The sequence below is a fragment of the Microcebus murinus genome, chromosome 14 (genome assembly GCF_040939455.1).
Source record: "Microcebus murinus isolate Inina chromosome 14, M.murinus_Inina_mat1.0, whole genome shotgun sequence".
NCBI lineage: Eukaryota > Metazoa > Chordata > Mammalia > Primates > Cheirogaleidae > Microcebus > Microcebus murinus.
This window is the reverse complement of record NC_134117.1, coordinates 78,303,833-78,322,650: the sequence shown is the minus strand read 5'-3', so window position 1 is coordinate 78,322,650 and position 18,818 is coordinate 78,303,833. Positions and strand designations below refer to the sequence as shown.

The 18,818-nt window shown below is 42.3% G+C and overlaps 1 protein-coding gene and 1 long non-coding RNA gene across 9 annotated transcripts in view; one reads left to right on the top strand and one right to left on the bottom strand.

Moving 5' to 3' along the window:
* Nucleotides 1–14,590, bottom strand: part of LOC142860948 (tyrosine-protein phosphatase non-receptor type 20-like) — a 140,856-nt gene extending 126,266 nt beyond the window's left edge. For 2 of the 8 annotated variants that reach the window (XM_076010327.1, XM_076010325.1), the window contains exon 1: nucleotides 14,540–14,585. The gene's annotated coding sequence lies outside the window, so the exon portion shown is untranslated. Of the gene's footprint in view, nucleotides 1–14,036; nucleotides 14,502–14,539 lie in introns of those variants that run through there. The other 6 variants (XM_076010323.1, XM_076010322.1, XM_076010324.1 and 3 more) reach the window with 4 other exon arrangements.
* Nucleotides 14,591–14,835: 245 nt separating this feature from the next.
* LOC142875594 (uncharacterized) lies at nucleotides 14,836–15,674 on the top strand. The gene is made up of 3 exons (XR_012922923.1): nucleotides 14,836–14,908; nucleotides 15,050–15,274; nucleotides 15,348–15,674. It is a non-coding gene; the product is annotated as an uncharacterized LOC142875594 (long non-coding RNA).
* The last annotated feature ends 3,144 nt before the right edge of the window (nucleotides 15,675–18,818 follow it).

Below are 18,818 nucleotides of genomic sequence, written 5' to 3'. Positions count from 1 at the left end.
CACCTCCGTGTGCACAGACCCGAGCCGTGTGGCAGGCGCCATATTGCCTCCTCCTCCCCTCCACCGACCCTACCCGCGGCTGCCCAGAGAGACAATACAGCCACCAGCCAGAGGCACCTCCAGGGAACGGGACCTTCCCTTTTGGGACCCTACAGCTGACTCAGAGGAACTCAGACTGTGAGCTCCCTACCCGCCAGCCCTCACAGGTGCTGCTGGCAGGGTGTTTCCAGGAGAACAGTGCAGACTCAGAGGCTGAGAGACACAGACCCAGCTTGGGCTCCGTGTGGGTGAATTGGGAACGGCACTCCTCTCCCTGGGGGGGATACAGTTTGAACTCTGGGACCCACAGTTCGGACCTGCAGACCAGATCCCGTGCACCAAGGTCTAGCATTGCCTGGGACACAGAAGGAATATACATGAACAGCCTACTGAGGTGTGTGTGACTTCAGGGGCAGATCAGCATCCTAGAGGGCAACCCTCCTCCCAAAAGGAGGCCGTATGCCCAGCCCAGGTGGCTTTCCTGCGCAGGGAACCTCCCCTCCAGATTCACAGTCCAGGGAAGCCTGGTGGCGTGTGGTCTGGCTTGCTGGCAGAGGCCAAGGAGTAGCTGCGGAGTGGGGGAGGGTAGAAAGAAGCGAAGCCCGCTCCAGACTGCGGGTCTCAGACAGCTCCACCCCCACATGCAGACTTTCTGGCTGAACTGGACCATTCCAGCCCTGCCCTGACAGCTTTTCCTGGAAGCAAAGAACAGAACTTTGACCCCTGCTAACGGCACTGGTGGTGCCTGAGGGCAGGCTTACTCAACACAGCTCTGCCCAGAACAAGTGCTGATAACAGGACACAAAAACAACAGCATAGCCTGTTCCACTAAGCAAGCGCCACCTACTGACAGGGCCGGCATCCTGCACAGCCTTTTCAAGGCATCCACTGACTCATTATACAGGGAGTGGTCGAATCTCACACACAGGCACCACCTAACAGCTCAGAAACTAAACAAGGTGTGTGAATACCCAAACAAAAGCCTAAAGGAGAGAAACAACAACTGATCGGCATGGGAAGAAATCAGTGAAGGAACTCAGGAAATATAAAGAACCAAACAGAAAACACACCCCCAAAGAGGAGCACCAGCCCCCAAGAAAGGGACACCAAACAAAATCAGCTACCAAAATGACAGAAGAGGAATTTCGTATGTGGATCATAAGAACACTCACTGACCTGCAACAACAACTCAATAACCAACACAAAGAAACCACAAAAAGCTTCCAGAACTTAAAACAAAAGTTCACTAAAGAAATAGACACAATGAAGAAAACTTTAACCGAACTCCTGGAAATGAAGAATCAATTCAGGGAACTATGAAATACAGTGGAAAGTCTCAAGTACAGGGTAGATCAAACAGAAGAAAGAATCTCAGAGATTGAAGATAACATCCTCCAACTAAATAAAACCGTCACAGAGACAAAGCAGAGAAACAAGAGAAAAGAGCAAAGCCTACAAGAGATGTGGGATTATGTGAAGAAACCTAATGTGAGGGTCATAGGGTTACCAGAAGGGGAAGAAGACAACACTCAAGGGTTGGACAAGCTGTTTGAAAATATAATAGAGGAAAATTTCCCAGGCCTTCCTCAAAATCTCAATATGCAAGTTCAGAAGCTCAGAGGACCCCTGGGAAATTCAATGCAAACAGGAAGACGTCACGACATGCAGTCTTCAGACTGACCTAAGTATCAACAAAAGAGGCCCTTCTAACAGCTGTAAGATGAAAGAAGCAAGTGACATACAAGGGAAAGCCAATTAGAATAACACCAGACTTCTCTAATGAGACTTTACAAGCAAGGAGAGAATGGGGCCCCACTCTCACTCTTTTGAAACAAAAACAATGCCCAGCCTAGAATATTATTCCCTGCAAAACTAAGCTTCATATATGAAGGAGACATAAAGACATTTTCAGACAAGCAAAGTCTCAGAGAATTCACCAAGACAAGACCAGCCCTACAAGAAGTACTCAAAACAGTGTTACGCACAGAACACCATAATAAAACTCATGAATATAAAAACAACCAAAACCCAAAGATTAAAGGCCAGATAATACAATGGCTCTAGAGAGAAATCAAAGCACCAACATCCAACCCAACAGAATGAACAATAATCTACCTTAGCTTTCAGTTCTCTCAACAAATGTGAATGGCTTAAACTCTCCACTCAAGAGACATAGGCTGGCTGAATGGATAAGAAAATACAGGCCAAGTATATGCTGTCTTCAGGAAACACATCTAACCTGCAAGGATGCATATAGACTAAAAATAAAAGGGTGGAGATCAGTATTCCAGGCAAGTGGAAGCCAAAAGAAGGCTGGCATGGCAGTTCTAATTTCAGACGATTTCATTTTTAAACCAATAAAAGTAGTGAAAGACAAAGAGGGTCATTATATAATGGTGAGGGGCACACTTCAACAAGAAGAGATAACAATTTAAAATATACATGCACCCAACTTAGGTGCACCCAGTTTCATAAAGCAGACCTTACTGGATCTAAGCAAATGGATTAATAGCAACTCCATAATCGCCGGAGATTTCAACACCCCACTGACGGCACAAGACAGATCCTCCAAACAGAAAATTAATAAAGAAATAATGAACTTAAACAAAACCCAGGAACAATTGAGTCTGACTGACATCTACAGGACATTCTACCCCAAATCCACTGATTATACGTTCTTCTCATCAGCTCACGGGACATTCTCTAAGATTGACCATATCCTAGGACACAAAGTAAATCTCAAGAAATTTTAAAAAATAGAAATCATACCATGTACCTTTCAGATCACAGTGGAATAAAACTAGAAATCAACCCTAACAGAAACTCACATTTCTACACAAAAACGAGGAAATTAAACAACCTCCTACTAAATGATTACTTCATAAATGAAGAAATCAAGACGGAAATAAAAAAATTCTACGAAGAAAATGACAATGGAGAGACAAGTTATCAATTTCTCTGGGACACAGCTAAAGCAGTTCTGAGAGGAAAGTTTATCTCCATAAATGCCTATAACCAAAAGACAAGAAGATCACAAGTAGACAATCTAATGAAACGACTCAAAGAGCTGGAAAAGGAAGAACAGATCAACCCCAAACCCAGCAGAAGAAGTGAAATCAACAAGATCAAATCAGAACTAAACGAAATTGAAAACAGGGAAGCTATTCAGGAGATTAATAAAACAAAAAGTTGGTTCTTTGAAAAAATAAACAAAATTGACACACCATTGGCTAAGCTAACGAAAAGCAGAAAAGAGAAATCTCTAATAAGCTCCATCAGGAGCAAAAAAGGAGATATCACAACTGATCCCAAAGACATACAAGATATAATTTATGAATACTACAAAAATCTTTATGCACACAAACTGGAAAATGTGGAGGAAATGGACAAATTTCTAGAAACACACACCCTCCCTAGGCTCAACCAGGAAGAAATAGATTCCCTGAATAGACCAATCTCAACAGCTGAAATAGAAACAGCAATTAAAAATCTCCCTAAAAAGAAAAGTCCCGGTCCAGATGGCTTCACACCCGAATTTTACCACACTTACAAAGAAGAACTAGTACCTATCTTGCAGAAACGATTCCACAACATCGAGAAGAACAGAAACCTCCCCGACACCTTTTATGAAGCAAATATTACTCTGATACCAAAACCAGGAAAGGATACAACAAAAAAAGAAAACTACAGACCAATATCCCTAATGAATATAGATGCAAAAATTTTCAACAAAATCTTAGCTAACCGAATCCAGACACTTTTCAAAAAAATAATCCATCACGACCAAGTGGGCTTCATCCCAGGGATGCAGGGATGGTTCAACATACGTAAATCTATAAATGCAATTCACCACATAAACAGAAGCAAAAACAAAGACCACATGATTCTTTCAATAGATGCATACAAAGCTTTTGACAAAATTCAACACCCTTTCATGATACAAACACTTAAGAATATAGGCATAGAAGGAACATACCTAAAAATGATACAAGCCATATATGATAGACCCATAGCCAACATCATACTGAATGGGGAAAAATTGAAATCATTCCCACTTAGACCTGGACCCAACAAGGCTGCCCACTATCTCCACTTATGTTCAACATAGTGCTGGAAGTCTTGGCTACAGCAATCAGACAGGAAAATGGAATTAAAGGTATCCAAATAGGGGCAGGAGAGATCAAACTTTCACTGTTTGCTGATGATATGATATTATATCTAGAAAACCCCAAGGATTAAACCAAGAAACTCCTGGAACTGATCAATGAATTTAGTAAAGTCTCAGGATACAAAATCAATACACAGAAATCAGAGGCATTCATATACGCCAACATCAATCTAATTGAGAACCAAATCAAAGACTCAATTCCCTTCACAATAGCAACAAAGAAATTAAAGTACCTAGGAATATACTTAACCAAGGAGGTAAAAGACCTCTACAGGGAGAACTATGAAACACTGAGGAAGGAAATAGCAGAGGATGTAAACAGATGGAAATCCATACCATGCTCGTGGATCGGCAGACTCAATATCATCAAAATGTCTATACTACCCAAACTGATCTACAGATTCAATGCAATAACTATTAAAATCCTATCAGCATTCTTCACAGATATAGAAAAAATAATTTTACGCTTCGTGTGGAACCAAAGAAGACCCCGAATATCAAGAGCAATTCTAGGCAACAAAAACAAAATGGGAGGCATTAATATGCCAGATATCAAACTATACTACAAAGCTGTAGTAATTAAATCAATATGGTATTGGCACAAAAATAGGAATATTGACCAGTGGAACAGATGCGAGAATCCTGATATAAAACCATCCTCATATAGCTATCTAATCTTTGACAAAGCAGTCAAAAACATATGCTGGGGAAAAGAATCCCTTTTCAATAAATGGTGCTGGGAAAACTGGATAGCCACCTGTAGAAGGCTAAAACAGGACCCACACCTTTCACCTCTCACAAAAATCAACTCACGCTGGATAACAGACTTAAACCTAAGATATGAAACTATTAGAATTCTAGAGGAAAAAGTTGGAAACACTCTCCTAGACATCGGCCTGGGCAAAGAGTTTATGAAGAATTCCGCAAAGGCAATCACAGCAGCAACAAAAATAAATAAATGGGACATGATCAAACTACAAAGCTTCTGCACAGCCAAAGAAATAGTCATGAAAGTAAACAGACAACCTACAGAATGAGAGAAAATTTTTGCATCCTATGCATCTGATAAGGGACTGATAACTAGAATATACTTAGAACTCACAAAAATCAGCAAGAAAAAATCAAATAACCCTATTAAAAAGTGGGCAAAGGACTTGAACAGAAACATTTCTAAAGAAGACAGAAGAATGGCCAACAAACATGAAAAAATGCTCAACATTTCTAATCATCAGGGAAATGCAAATCAAAACCACAATGATATATCACTTAACCCCAGTGAGAATGGCCTTTATCAAAAAGTCTCCAAACAATAAATGCTGGTGTGGTTGCGGAGAGAGAGGAACACTCCTACACTGCTGGTGGGACTGCAAACTAGTTCAACCTCTGTGGAAAGCAATATGGAGATACCTTAAAGCGATACAAGTGAATCTACCATTTGATCCAGCAATCCTATTGCTGGGCATCTACCCAAATGATCCAATGACACTCTACAAAAAAGACATCTGCACTCGAATGTTTATAGCAGCACAATTCATAATTGCAAGGCTGTGGAAACAGCCCAAGTGCCCATCAATCCAAGAATGGATTAATAAAATGTGGTATATGTATACCATGGAATACTATTCAGCTCTAAGAAACAATGGTGACATAGCACATCTTATATTTTCCTGGTTAGAGCCTGAACCCATAAAATTAAGTGAAGTTTCCCAAGAATGGAAAAACAAGCACCACATATACTCACCAGCAAATTGGTATTAACTGAACAGCACCTAAGTGGTCACATAGGTACTACAGTAATAGGATATTGGGCAGGGGGGAGGGGGGAGGGGGGCGGGTATATACATATATAATGAGTAAGATGTACACCATCTGGGGGATGGTCATGCTGGAGACTCAGACTTGTGGGGGGAGGGGGGGAATGGGCATTTATTGAAATCTTAAAATCTCTACCCCCATAATATGCCGAAAAAAAAAAGCAAAAATAATAACAATTATATTGTGGGGTTTATAACATACATAGAAGTAAAATGTAGAAGAAAAGCAATCATAGCACAAACTATGAGTGGAAAGCAATGAAAGCACACTATTATAAGTTATATATATATATATATATATATATATATATATATATATATATATGTGATATGGTATGCCATTTGAGGGTAGAATGTAATAAACTATTGTGAAGTCTAGAGCAACCACTAAGAAAAAGAATAAAAAGGAGGAGGAGGAGGAAGAAGGGGCAGGGAGAGGAAAAAGCAGCAGTAGCATAAGCCAAAATTAGAGATATAATGGAGGCATAAAAAATCCTCACGTAAGACAGAAGAGGTTGGGAAAAGAAGAGACTAAAAACACATGAGACAAATAGAAAACTAGCAAGATGGTAGATTAAGATCCAATCATATCAATAATTATATTATGTAAATATATGACCACTCAAATTAAAAGGCAGGGACTGTCCTATTGGATTGAAAAAGAGACCCACTTGATTTGCTTTGACATTGATAAACTTCAAAAAAAGAAAAACCGTGTAAATACTAATCAAAAGAAAAGTAGTTTGAGCAACATAATGAGACCTCATCTTTACCAATAAATTAAAAAATCAGCCGGGTGTGATAATGTGCACCTGTATTCCTAGCCACAAAGAGACTAAGCTGGAAGGATTGTTTGAGCCCAGGAGTTCAAGGTTACAGTGAGCTATGATCATGCCATTGCACTCTAGCCTGGGTGACAGAGGAAGACCCTGTCCCTAAAATGAATAAATAAATAAATGGAAAATAAAAAAAAGAAAAGGAAGGTAGAATGGCTATATTATCATCAGACAACACAGACTTTAAAAAATGAAAAAATATTTCCAGAAATAAACGGAGGCATTACATGATGAAAATACGTAACAATTCTAAATGTATATGTACCCAATATAGCTTCAAAAGTCATAAAACAAAAACTGAAAGGAAAAACAGAAAAATCCACAATATTGTCAAAGTAAAGTAGACAATATTCAATAAGGATATATTAATAGAAGACATGAACAACACTATGAATCAATTTGACCTAACTTTTAGCTCACCAAACAGCAAAATAAGTATTACTTTCAAATGAACATGGAACATTTACAAAGATAGAAGATGTTCCGGGCCTAAAAACAAATCATAAAAAATTTAAACTGAAATACAAAATATGTTTTCTAAAATGGAATAAAAATAGAAATCAACAGAAAGAGCTCTCAAATATTTGGAAATTAAACAATGTATTTCTAAGTAACTCCCACTTCAAAGAAGAAATGATAAAGGAAATTATAAAATATTTTGAAATGAATTAAGGTGAAAATACAACATATCAAAAATTTTTAGATGCAGCTAAAACAGTATTTAGAGGCAAATTTACAGTATTGTTTATATTGGGAAACAATAGAGGTCTCAAACTAATGATCTAGGTTCCCACCTTAAGAAATTAAAAAAGAAATCAAATCCAGAGCAAGCAAAAGAAGGAAATAATAAAGAGTAAAAATCAATGAAATAGAAAATAGAAAAACAACAGAGAAAAATCAATGACACCAAAAATAAGTCTTTGAAAGGATTAAGAAAAATGACTAATCTCTAGATCAATAAGGTCCAATAGAACTTTGTGTGATGATGAAAACATTCTATAACTGCACTGTCCAATACAGTAGTCACTTGTGATAACTGAGCTTTTAAAATGTGGCTGGTGTGACTGGGGAACTCAATTTTTATTTTAGTTTTATTTAAATTAATTTAAATTTAAATAGCCACATGTGGCTAGGGATAATTACATGGAGCAGTACAGCTCTAGACAGACTACTGAAGGGAAGGAAAGGGGTGGGGAGCAAAGGGGGAGAGGGAGAGACAGAAGAGAAAGGGAGGGAGGAAAGAAGAAAAGGAGGAAGAAAGGAAGGGAGGAAGAGAAGATAGGAATACACAAATAACCAAAACCAGAAATGAAATGAAAAATGGAACTTCACTACAGATCCTAATGTTAGAGCCACTAAAAAGATAAGCAAGTATTATAAGCAACTATATGCTAAATTTGAAAACACAGATGAAAAGGAGTACTTTCTTGAAAGACACAAAGTATTAAAGCTCACTCAAAAAGAACTGAGTAGCATATATAATCTGAACAGCAATATATAGTTTTTAAAACTTCAGTCCATAGTATAAAACCAACACAAGGAAACCCTAGGCCTACATGGCTCCCTGCTGAACTTTACCAAACCTTTAGGGAAGAATAACAATTCTACACAAAATGTTCTAGAAAACAGAAAAGTTTTATGGGACTAATTTTATGGGACCGCCATTAACATTGATACCAAAATCAAGGATATGATAGACCAATGTCTTTACAGGCCAATATCCCCCATGAATATAGATGCAGAAAAATCCTCAAGTAAATACTATCAAATGGAATCAATATATTTCTCTATTTATTTGGTTTTCTTTAATATCTCTCTTCCATGTTTTATTGTTTTCAGTATTCAATTATCACAGAACTTCATTAGATTTATCCCTAAGTTTTACATGTTTTTGATGCCATTGTAAATGGTATTTTTTAATTTCCAATTGTTCAATGCTAGGATTGACAAGTACAATTAATTTTTGTATACTGGCCTAATTCTGTGTCTTTGTTAAAGTCACTTATCATTTCTAGTAGCTTTTTTGTAGATTGGAATTTCCTGTGCAAACAATCATGTCTGTAAATAAAGACAAATTCATTTCTTCCTTTTTAATCTGTGTACCTTTATAACTTTTTTTTCCTTTACTTCACTGACTAGGACCTCCTTATAATGAACAGAAATGGAGAAAGGGAACATCTAGACAATGTGGTATTAGTATAAGAACAGACACATACCTCAGGAGAATAGAGAGATCAGAAATAATTCACACATAGGGCCAACTGATTTGGGGGAGAGGAGCCAAGATAATACAATGGGGATAGGATAGTGTTTTCAACAAGTGATATTGGAAAAATGGGATATCCATATATCCATATACAAAATTATGAACTTCACCCCATACTTAGGCTATGTAAGAAAATCAACTCAAAATAGACCCAAATGCAAAACCTAAATCTATAAAAATTCTAGATGAAAATCTGGGCAAAAACCTTTGTGATATTGGATTAGGCACAAATTCTTAGGAGACTAAGGAGCACAAACCACAAAAGAAATAATTGATAACTGGATTTCACAAAAATTGAAAGTTTCTGCCCTTCAAAAGACAACATTAACAAAATGCAAAGTCAAACCACAGACCAGGAGAAAATATTTGCAAAATACATATCTGAAGAAGAGCTTATATCCTAAATACATAGACCCTTACAACTCAAAAAATAAGACAACCCAATATTAAATTAAAAAGCCCAAAGATTTGAACATATACTTCACCAAAAAAGAAATACAGAACGCAAATAAACACATCAAAAGATGTTCAACACAACTAGTAAACAGAAAATTGCAAAAGAAAACTGTAATGAGATATCACTACATACTTGCTAGAGGGGCTTACATCAAACACACACATACAAACCAATATGGAGTGTGTTCAGGTGAGGATATAGAGCAAGTGGAACTCTCAGGCATTGCTGTCAGGATCACTGCTCATTAATCTACTTTATTTTTCCCAAAAGCACTTTCTATTACCTTAAAGTTTGCTTATGTAGGTAAGTCCATGCATATGTGCTCACATGTTTATTATCTATCCTCTCTCACCAACAGAAATGCGATGAGGCTGGCAACTTGGTCTGTCTTGTCACCACTGTCACCACTGTGTCACCCCAGCACCAGGAAGAGTGTCATGCACAAAGTGGGCAATCAGCACTTATTTATTAAAAGGCAGGAAGGAGTGGGAAAAAGACACTAAGATAACTCAGTGAATGCATGGAGACAAGGAACCCAGTCATAGCAGTCTACAGAGGGACATTTGTCGGTGTAAAAGAGGATGCATAGTATAACACAGGCTTCCTCCAACTATGGCCCGAGGGCCACATGCAGCCCCCGCCGAGGATATTTACCTGGCCGGCCGGGTGTTTTTGCTGCCGCTGCCTGTCCTGCTTAGCAGCCCACTCATCCCCGGCCCACAGTGCACATGTGTGGAATGTGTGCCACACTCTCCAACGGCCCTCCAACGGTCTGAGGGACAGTGAACTGGCTGCCTGTTTAAAAAGTTTGAGGACTCCTGGTGTAATACATGATCCTCAATTTCAGCTGCACATTAGAATTAGCTAGAAAACTTTGAAAAATCCCAATTTCAGGCCACACCAGACCAATAAAATCAGAATCTCTGAGAATGTGACCCCAGCATGGAACACTTTTAAAGTTCCCAAGGTGATCCCAATATGCACAGTTGAGAACCAATGAGGAAATGGAACCCAGGCTTCAAACTGCACACACCTCTATTCTTTTCTGGTGAGGTATATGCCCACCTCAGCCCACTTAAGTATATGTGCAAGTAACCTTTCTCAGCCTCAGAATTCTCATCCACAAAATGGGAATAATATTTATACATACCTTCCAGAGTCTCTGTAAGACTGAGATTATACATAAAACTCTCAGTAAATGTTAATTCTCTTCCCTATGGTAAACTTGATCAAATCTTCATTGCTTACTGTGAGAAATGCTAATTTAATCATCAATTCACATCTTTCATAGTTACCTGATTACTAGAGTGAACATTTGCATTGGGGAAGTTCAGAAATGCTCATTTTTTCATTTTCCTGATGATAAGATGCTATTTTAAATTCAGGCATAACTAAACTATGGAGGGAAATCTAGCTGAGTATTTATGCCAGTGATTCTCAAACTCACCTGCACATTAGAATCACCTGAGAAGTTTTTTTTAAGACTACCAATGTCCAGACCTCACCCAGGCCAATGAAATCACAAACCCTGGGGGCTCTAGAGCATCAGTGTCTTTTGAAAAGATGATTGAAAGGTGACTCTAACACACAGGGCTGAAAAGCACACTGATTTGCACTAATGATATCCCATGCTAACTGTACATCAGAGTCACATGGAGAGCTCTCAAAAATCAGATTGATTCCAGAAGCCTAGCATGACTTACTAATTCAGAATCTGTGGAAGTGGAGGCCACCATCCACCAACCTTCATAAAGCTCCCCACTGGCGATTCTGGTGCAAACTCACTGGGAACCACTACTTTCTATCATGCATTTACTCTCCCTGTTGTATATCAAAGCAAAGATCATTTAGAACTTTCACTGGTCTCAAATGCCAAGCCTGCCAACAGCTTTTAATCAGTAACTGACACATCACAGTAACTCTTAGGATTTTACAGATCTTTTCAGAACACTTTTATGTGTAGCTCACTAACTCACACCATTTACTGTGTGCCGTGCCCACTACTGGCTACACCAGTCTTTCTAACCAAATCCCTCTAATGGGCTGCCAATCTGGGAACAGCAACATGGAATCACATTACCCTCCCAGGCTTATTCCCCTTTGTTAAGTGGTACGCAATGCCAGGATTAATGTAACAAACCCCATTGATCAGATGAGTCTGAATGAAATCTGAGTTATTTTCTGCACCAAGAAGCAAACTGTTATGTTTACTTCTCTCAGAGAGATAAAATCAGAGGATGGAAGGTGACCCCTGAGGTAGAAGTAGTAATATAGTTCCCTACAATTTTAAAACTCTGTCTAGACATAATAGTGGGACACTTAGAGAATGATTTTGACAGAACCAACTAATCAGTACATATAGCACCATGGTAGCTCTACAAGGCAGGTGATGAAAATAGCTCTATTTTAGGCATACTAAATATAGTAACTCATGTGATCCTCAAAACAATAACCCTATCAGGCAGGTACTATTATTATTCCCATTTTATAAAAAAAGAAACAAAGGTAATTAGAAGTTAAATGATTTGCCCAAAGTCACATAGCTAGTAATTGGCAGTTTTTGAACCCAGGCAATATGACTTCAGAGCACAATACCTTAAGTACTCCACTACAGTGTAGATGAATGGTCGACAAGCTGTTTGGTTTTTTTTATTTTTTTAAAGAAAAGTCTACAAAAGAAACTAGAAACTGGAGATCAGACCATGTGTACTTTGGGCAAATTACTTAACCTCCTGGAGCTTATTTTTGCATCTGAAAAATAGGGATAATAATAGAACCTGCCAAGTAGAGATGAGGCGAGGATTAAACAAGATCCTGGATGTGACCTGCTTAGAAAAGCCCTTAGCACTTTTAAGAGCTATGTCAATGTCAGCCTTTATGATTATTTGCATCTTAATACAGCCCAAGTGGTCAGGAAGAAATGATTGTCTGTTTTTCCTGGTTATATTAGATCAGTAGATTCTGTGGCTTGCCAGTACATCAGATCCAATATGAAATGCAGTAATAAAAGATTTTCAGAAAAACATAAGAACTCTAACTGCGACAAACCCCAACCCATCCAGTCCAGGACAATGGCTCTAAAATACAAACACCCTCAGTCATCCAGCTGTATAAACAAATGTAACCACATCAGAAGCCAGAATTCCAAGTGGCTGGGAAGTGCAGCTGACTCTGGTTCATTTGCAGAACATGCCACAAAAGATTCTATCAGGTGGTAAATGTCACCTGTCCTCAGTCACATTTGTATAAACAGAAAAGAAAAACAAAATGAGAATGCAAATAAAAAGAGGTTACATTCATCCTCCGTCTGGGACTCTATTAAATGCTTTACATGCATTACCTTATTTAATCCTCACAACACCCTACCAAGGTCGAATATTACTGCTGAAAATCACACAAACACTCTGGTTGGTCTCACTTTAAATTCATGACTATACATCTCAAGTGGGCACTCAACACTGCCTGGCAATTCAGCTCCATTCCCCTAGTAAGCTGGCTTTCCCACTCTCTAGGACTATGTCACTAGGCTCTCCTCCCAGTTCCAACACTTCTTCTCGCCCCTGCCGCCCTCCCTCTTAGCCCGTGACTGCCTACACAGACCCTCCTTCTGCCACCTACCTGCATCTGCATCCATAGTCTCAGCTTCCTCTCTAGTTGCATCAGCTTAAGTGTCCCTGCTCATTTCAAAACCAACCACCCACCCACCAGTTCTGTGGTCTCTTCCTCTCTTACGTATTCAAAGACTTTCGCCTGCAATGTTCACCTCTTTCGTCTGCACATTTCTTCCTTTCTATTAGTTTAATCACATTGGCATGTAAACATACTCTAGTTTCTTCTATCTTAAAAAATTCCACTCGACTGTAAGCCCCTCTACTCCACTAAAGTTGCTCTTGTTAAAATGATTATAATCCTCCTAATTGTAAGACCATCTTATACAGTAGCATTCAACATGGTTGACCACACCCCCTCAGTTTGTTAGCTTTCCCTCCCCTGTTTTGTGTACACTGTCAGCCTAGCTTAAATGCCATCTGTAAGTGAGGATTCCAAAGGATAGCTGTAGCCCTGACATCCCCCAAAAGGCTTCAAATTCAACTTTCTAACAGCCTATTTGACATCTCAACTTAAAAATCTAGTAGGTCATTTATGTTATATGTATTTTACCAAGGAATAATGATTTGTTCAAGCAATTCAGTAAATGGAGAGGGACAGATAGATGAACAGATAACATGAAGTGTAGCTAAATAATATTAAAGGTAGTCTCTACGTGGGAGGTGCACAGAGTTCACTGTAAAATTCTTTCCAACTATGCTGTTTGTATGTTGAATATCGGAAAAAACAACTAAGCTCTCAAACCTAATATATCCAAAATATGTCTTCCTTGAGTCACGGACTCGGCCTTGTCTGGCTCTCTCCCACCCGTAACAAACATATTAACAATTCCGTGAAGGCAGGAGACCTTGCCTATCTCGGTCATCGATATTCCCAGCTTCGAGAACGGTGCCTGGCGCACAGGATGTGCTCAAAGTAGTTGGATGGGCGACGAACCAACGCTGTGTCTCTGCAGGTGCCTCGACCTCACTGCCTGCGAGTCAGAATGGGGCTCTCGGCGCCAAACCTCCCGAGCCCGCGTCAGTCACCCCGGATCTCGGCTTCTCACCCTCATGTGGCACCCGCGCCCTCAGCGGGCTCAAGGCCTTCCCCGCCGCAGGGCCAAAGTGTCCCCTGTCCAAACCTGTCACACACTGGCCCCCGGACATGTCACAGAACAGCTGGGCATCACGCCCCGGCTGAGTCGCCCGCGGCCTGGCCAGACGCCCTCCCTCCGCCCAGGCCGCGGGCAGGCGCCGGGCGGCGGCGCTCGGCCCTCGGGCCGCCCTCCTGGGGGCCAGAGTGCGCCCAGCCGCGGCCTCCCGCCCGCCTCCCCGCCTCCCCGCCTCCCCGCGCCCGGCCTCGCCTCACCTGGGCGTCCGCTCCGCCCAACCGCCCCGCCGCGCCCCGCCCCCAGCTGCCTCGCCGTTGCGTTTGCGCCAGCCCCGCCCTCGCCGCCGTCCAATCCCGGCTGCTCGCGCGAGCCTGCGCACTGGGACCCCGCCATGCATTCCCTTGGGGGCTGTCCACCGGCCTGCGCGTGCCTCTCTCCAAGGCCTCTAACGCCTACAGCTGTCCGAGTCCTGTCCCTACTCTGAGCCACTGAGCACTGTGTTCCCCAGGAGCGGCCGCCTGCCCCACACCTGCCCCTGAGCTCTCCACTGGGTGCCCAAAGCGCTGGGGTGGGCAGTCGGCTTGCAGTATCACACAACAACTTCATAGCCTGTTCCAGAATGCGAGGTCAGTGGGCTACTAGTCAATTAAGTTTCGGCGAGGGTAGTTAGTATAGAGGAGATTCAAGGTGTAAACATTGCCTGAAAACGTGAAGCCAGAATCTTTCTATCTTGACAAGCACATCTCTATCCATTTGGTCCTGACCAGAGCCACTTCGTTGGATCCCAGTTTCCTTGAAGGCATGACCAGACCTGCCCCACTTATCCCCCAGCCTTCAATGCTGGTCCCAGCAGAGAGCCATATGCCTGAGTCGAACTGGGGTTGAGCAACAGCGGCCACCGTCCAGGCAGGAGAGGTCTGCTACCTGCTTGGTGAGTCACTCATGGCAGATGCCTTCTCTCCATCAGAGGCAGCACCCAAGACACCCACCAGGTGAGCCACACCCCAGAGTAGGGGTCTCCCTCAAAGATAGACCCATGTCTGATGTGGTTTTTTTTTCTCTTAGCGCCTAACATCAGGATTCTGCATGTGGTCACCATTTCAAAAACATGAGCAGCATGGCAGAATCAGAATGCTCTTGCTATTGCTGTGTCCCCACACAGATGGCTGCTCAGGGACACATGGAGGATCTCCTTCTCACAGCATCAGGAAATCTCAGCGTGGAATCCAAATGAACACTTGGTGGGAGGAGACCCTGCAGTCTCATCCCATCTCTCCCAGACTTCCTGCTACACCACACAATGCTCACGGAGGCCACTAACTCAGAAGCCTCTTCTTGGTTTTCCATCTTTTTACTAGTGAAAAATTCAAATAACTATAAAGTTTAGGACCTCATCACAGATTACTTCCATTCTCTGGAGGCCTCTTAAAACCCTTGTGTCCTGGCAATTACCAGTGGTATGAGGAATCTTGCAAGCCTGGCCTTAGCTCCCTGCTTTCCTACTGATTAGCTGATGACCTGGGGTAAGTTACTTCCCAACTTTTTTCTCAGTTTCCCTTTTTTAAAAAAGGAGACATAGAGTTCCAAGTGCTTAATGAGACAAAAAAACAGAAGCATTCAGCACTACTCCTCACAGTAAATTGTTGCTTTCTTTCTCAGGAGTGTGAACAAATGTGAGCCTAAAAGAGCCAATCCTTCAGATGGATCCCAAGTGGCTAACTAGGCCTAAATTTAAAATAGAGTCAAGCAGCATTTGCTGAATGGAAGTCACACACATACTCTAGTTCCCTAAAAACCCACAAGTCTTTAACTTTGGGATTTTCAGCTCACACGAACCAACCAATGAGACTGCCTTGGTCAATGAGGGCTCAGCTGCACTGAGCAATCAAAACTAAGCAAGTTTGGGGGGTGGAGCAAGATGGCGGACGAGAAACACTGCCAGACAGAGTGTCTCTGCAAAAAAGACAGATTCTAGCAGAAATTAGAAAAAAGAAGCAAGAAGACGAGCATACAGCGGACAAGGGCCGGAAGGAGGGGTACCGGAGACCCCGGGAGACTCCACGGGAGGAGGCTGCGGAGGAGAACTGGAGGATGAGACCACCGGAGCAGCACGGAGACCAGCGGCAAGGGTAGGTGGATTTGCTGTTTCCCCTCCCCTGCATTCGGGACTGCTGGTGGGCTCCCAAGCGGGTGGAGAGACCTGCAGACATCAGCCCAGAGACGGCCGCCGCCAGCCAGCGGTGAGCCTGTAGCAGACATGGCACCAGGTTCCCAACTTCCTCAGGGTACCTCCGTGTGCACAGACCCAAGCCTCGGGGCAGGCGCCATATTGCCTCCTCCTCCCCTCCACCGACCTTACCCGCGGCTGCCCAGAGAGACAATACAACCAACAGCCAGAGGCACCTCCAGGGAACGGGACCTTCCCTTTTGGGACCCTACAGCTGACTAAGGGGAACTCAGACTGTGAGCTCCCTACCCGCCAGCTCTCCCAGGTGCTGCTGGCACGGTGTTCCCAGGAGAACGGTGCCGACTCAGAGGCTGAGAGACATAGACCCAGCTTGGGCTCCATGTGGGTGAATTGGGACCGGAACTCCTCTCCCTGGTGGGGATACAGTTTGAACTCTGGGACCCAGAGGCCGGACCTGCAGACCAGATCCCCTGCACCGAGGGCTAGCATTGCCTGGGGCACAGAAGGGTTATACGTAAACAGCCAACTGAGGTGTGTGTGCCTCCAGGACTGGATCAGCATCCTAGAGGGCAACCCTCCTCACAGGAGGAGGCCGTGCGCCCAACCCAGGTGGCATTCCTGTGCAGGGAACCTCCCTGCCGGCATCACAGTCCGGGGAGGCCAGGTGGCTTGTGGTCTGGCCTGCTGGCAGAGGCCCAGGAGAAGCTGCGGAGTTGGGGAGGGTGGAAAGAAGCGAGGCCCCCTCCAGACTGCGGGTCTCAGACAGCCCCACCCCCACACCCAGACTTTCTGGCTGAGCCGGACCATTCCAGCCCCGCCCTGACAGGTTTTCCTGGAAGCAGAGAACAGAACTTTGACCCCTGCTAACTGCCTTAGGGCAGGCTTACCCAACCCAGCTCTGCCCAGAACAAGAGCTGATAACAGGACACAAAATCAACAGCATAGCCTGTTCCTCCAAGCAAACGCCAACTACTGACAGGGACGGCATATTGCACAGCTTTCCCACGGCACCCACTGACTCAATATAAGGGAGTGGTTCAATCTCACCAACAGACACCACCTAACGCCTCAGAAACTAAACAAGGTGTGTGAATACCCAAACAATAACCTAAAGGAAAGAAACAACAACTGATCAACATGGGAAGAAATCAGCGAAAGAACTCAGGAAATATGAACAACCAAATGGAAAACAAACCCCCAAAGAGGAACACCAGCCCCCTAGAAATGGACACCAAACAAAATCAGGCAACCAATATGACAGAAGAGGAATTTCGTATGTGGATCATAAAAACACTCACCGAGCTGCAACAACAACTCAGTAACCAACACAAAGAAACCACAAAAAGCCTCCAGGATATGGAAAAAGAAATAGACACAATGAAGAAAACTTTAACCGAACTCTTGGAAATGAAGAATCAATTCAAGAAACTACAAAATACAAGGAAAAGTCTCAAGAACAGGGTAGATCAAACAGAAGAAAGAATCTCAGAGCTTGAAGATAACACCCTCCAATTAAATAAATCAGTCACAGAAATAGAGCAGAGAAACAAGAGAAAAGGGCAAAGCCTACAAGAGCTGTGGGATTATGTGAAGAAACCTAATGTGAGGGTCATAGGCTTACCAGAAGGGGAAGAAGAAGACAACACTCAAGGGTTGGACAAGCTGTTTGAAGATATAATAGAGGAAAATTTCCCAGGCCTTGCTCAAAATCTTGATATACAAGTTCAAGAAGCTAAGAGGACCCCTGGGAGATTCAATGCAAACAGGAAGACGTCACGACATGCAGTCATCAGACTGACCAAAGTATCAACTAAAGAGGCCCTTCTAAGAGCTATAAGACAAAAGAAGCAAGTGACATACAAGGGAAAGCCAATTCGAATAACATCAGACTTCTCTAATGAGACTTTACAAGCAAGGAGACACTGGGGCCCCATCCTCACTCTTTTAAAACAAAACAATGCCCAGCCTAGAATATTATTCCCTGCAAAACTAAGCTTCGTATATGAAGGAGAAATAAAAACATTCTAGACAAGCAAAGGCTCAGAGAATTCACCAAGACAAGACCAGCCCTACAAGAAGTACTTAAAACAGCGTTACCCACGGAACATCATAATAATAACCCATGAATATAAAAACAACCAAAACCCAAAGATATTAAAGGCAAGATATTACAATGGCTCAAGACAGAAATCATAGCAACAACATCCAACCCAACAGAATGATCAGTAATCTACCTTAACTATCAGTTCTCTCAATAAATGTGAATGGCTTAAACTCTCCACTCAAGAGACATAGGCTGGCTGAATGGATAAGAAAATACAGGCCAAGTATATGCTGTCTTCCGGAAA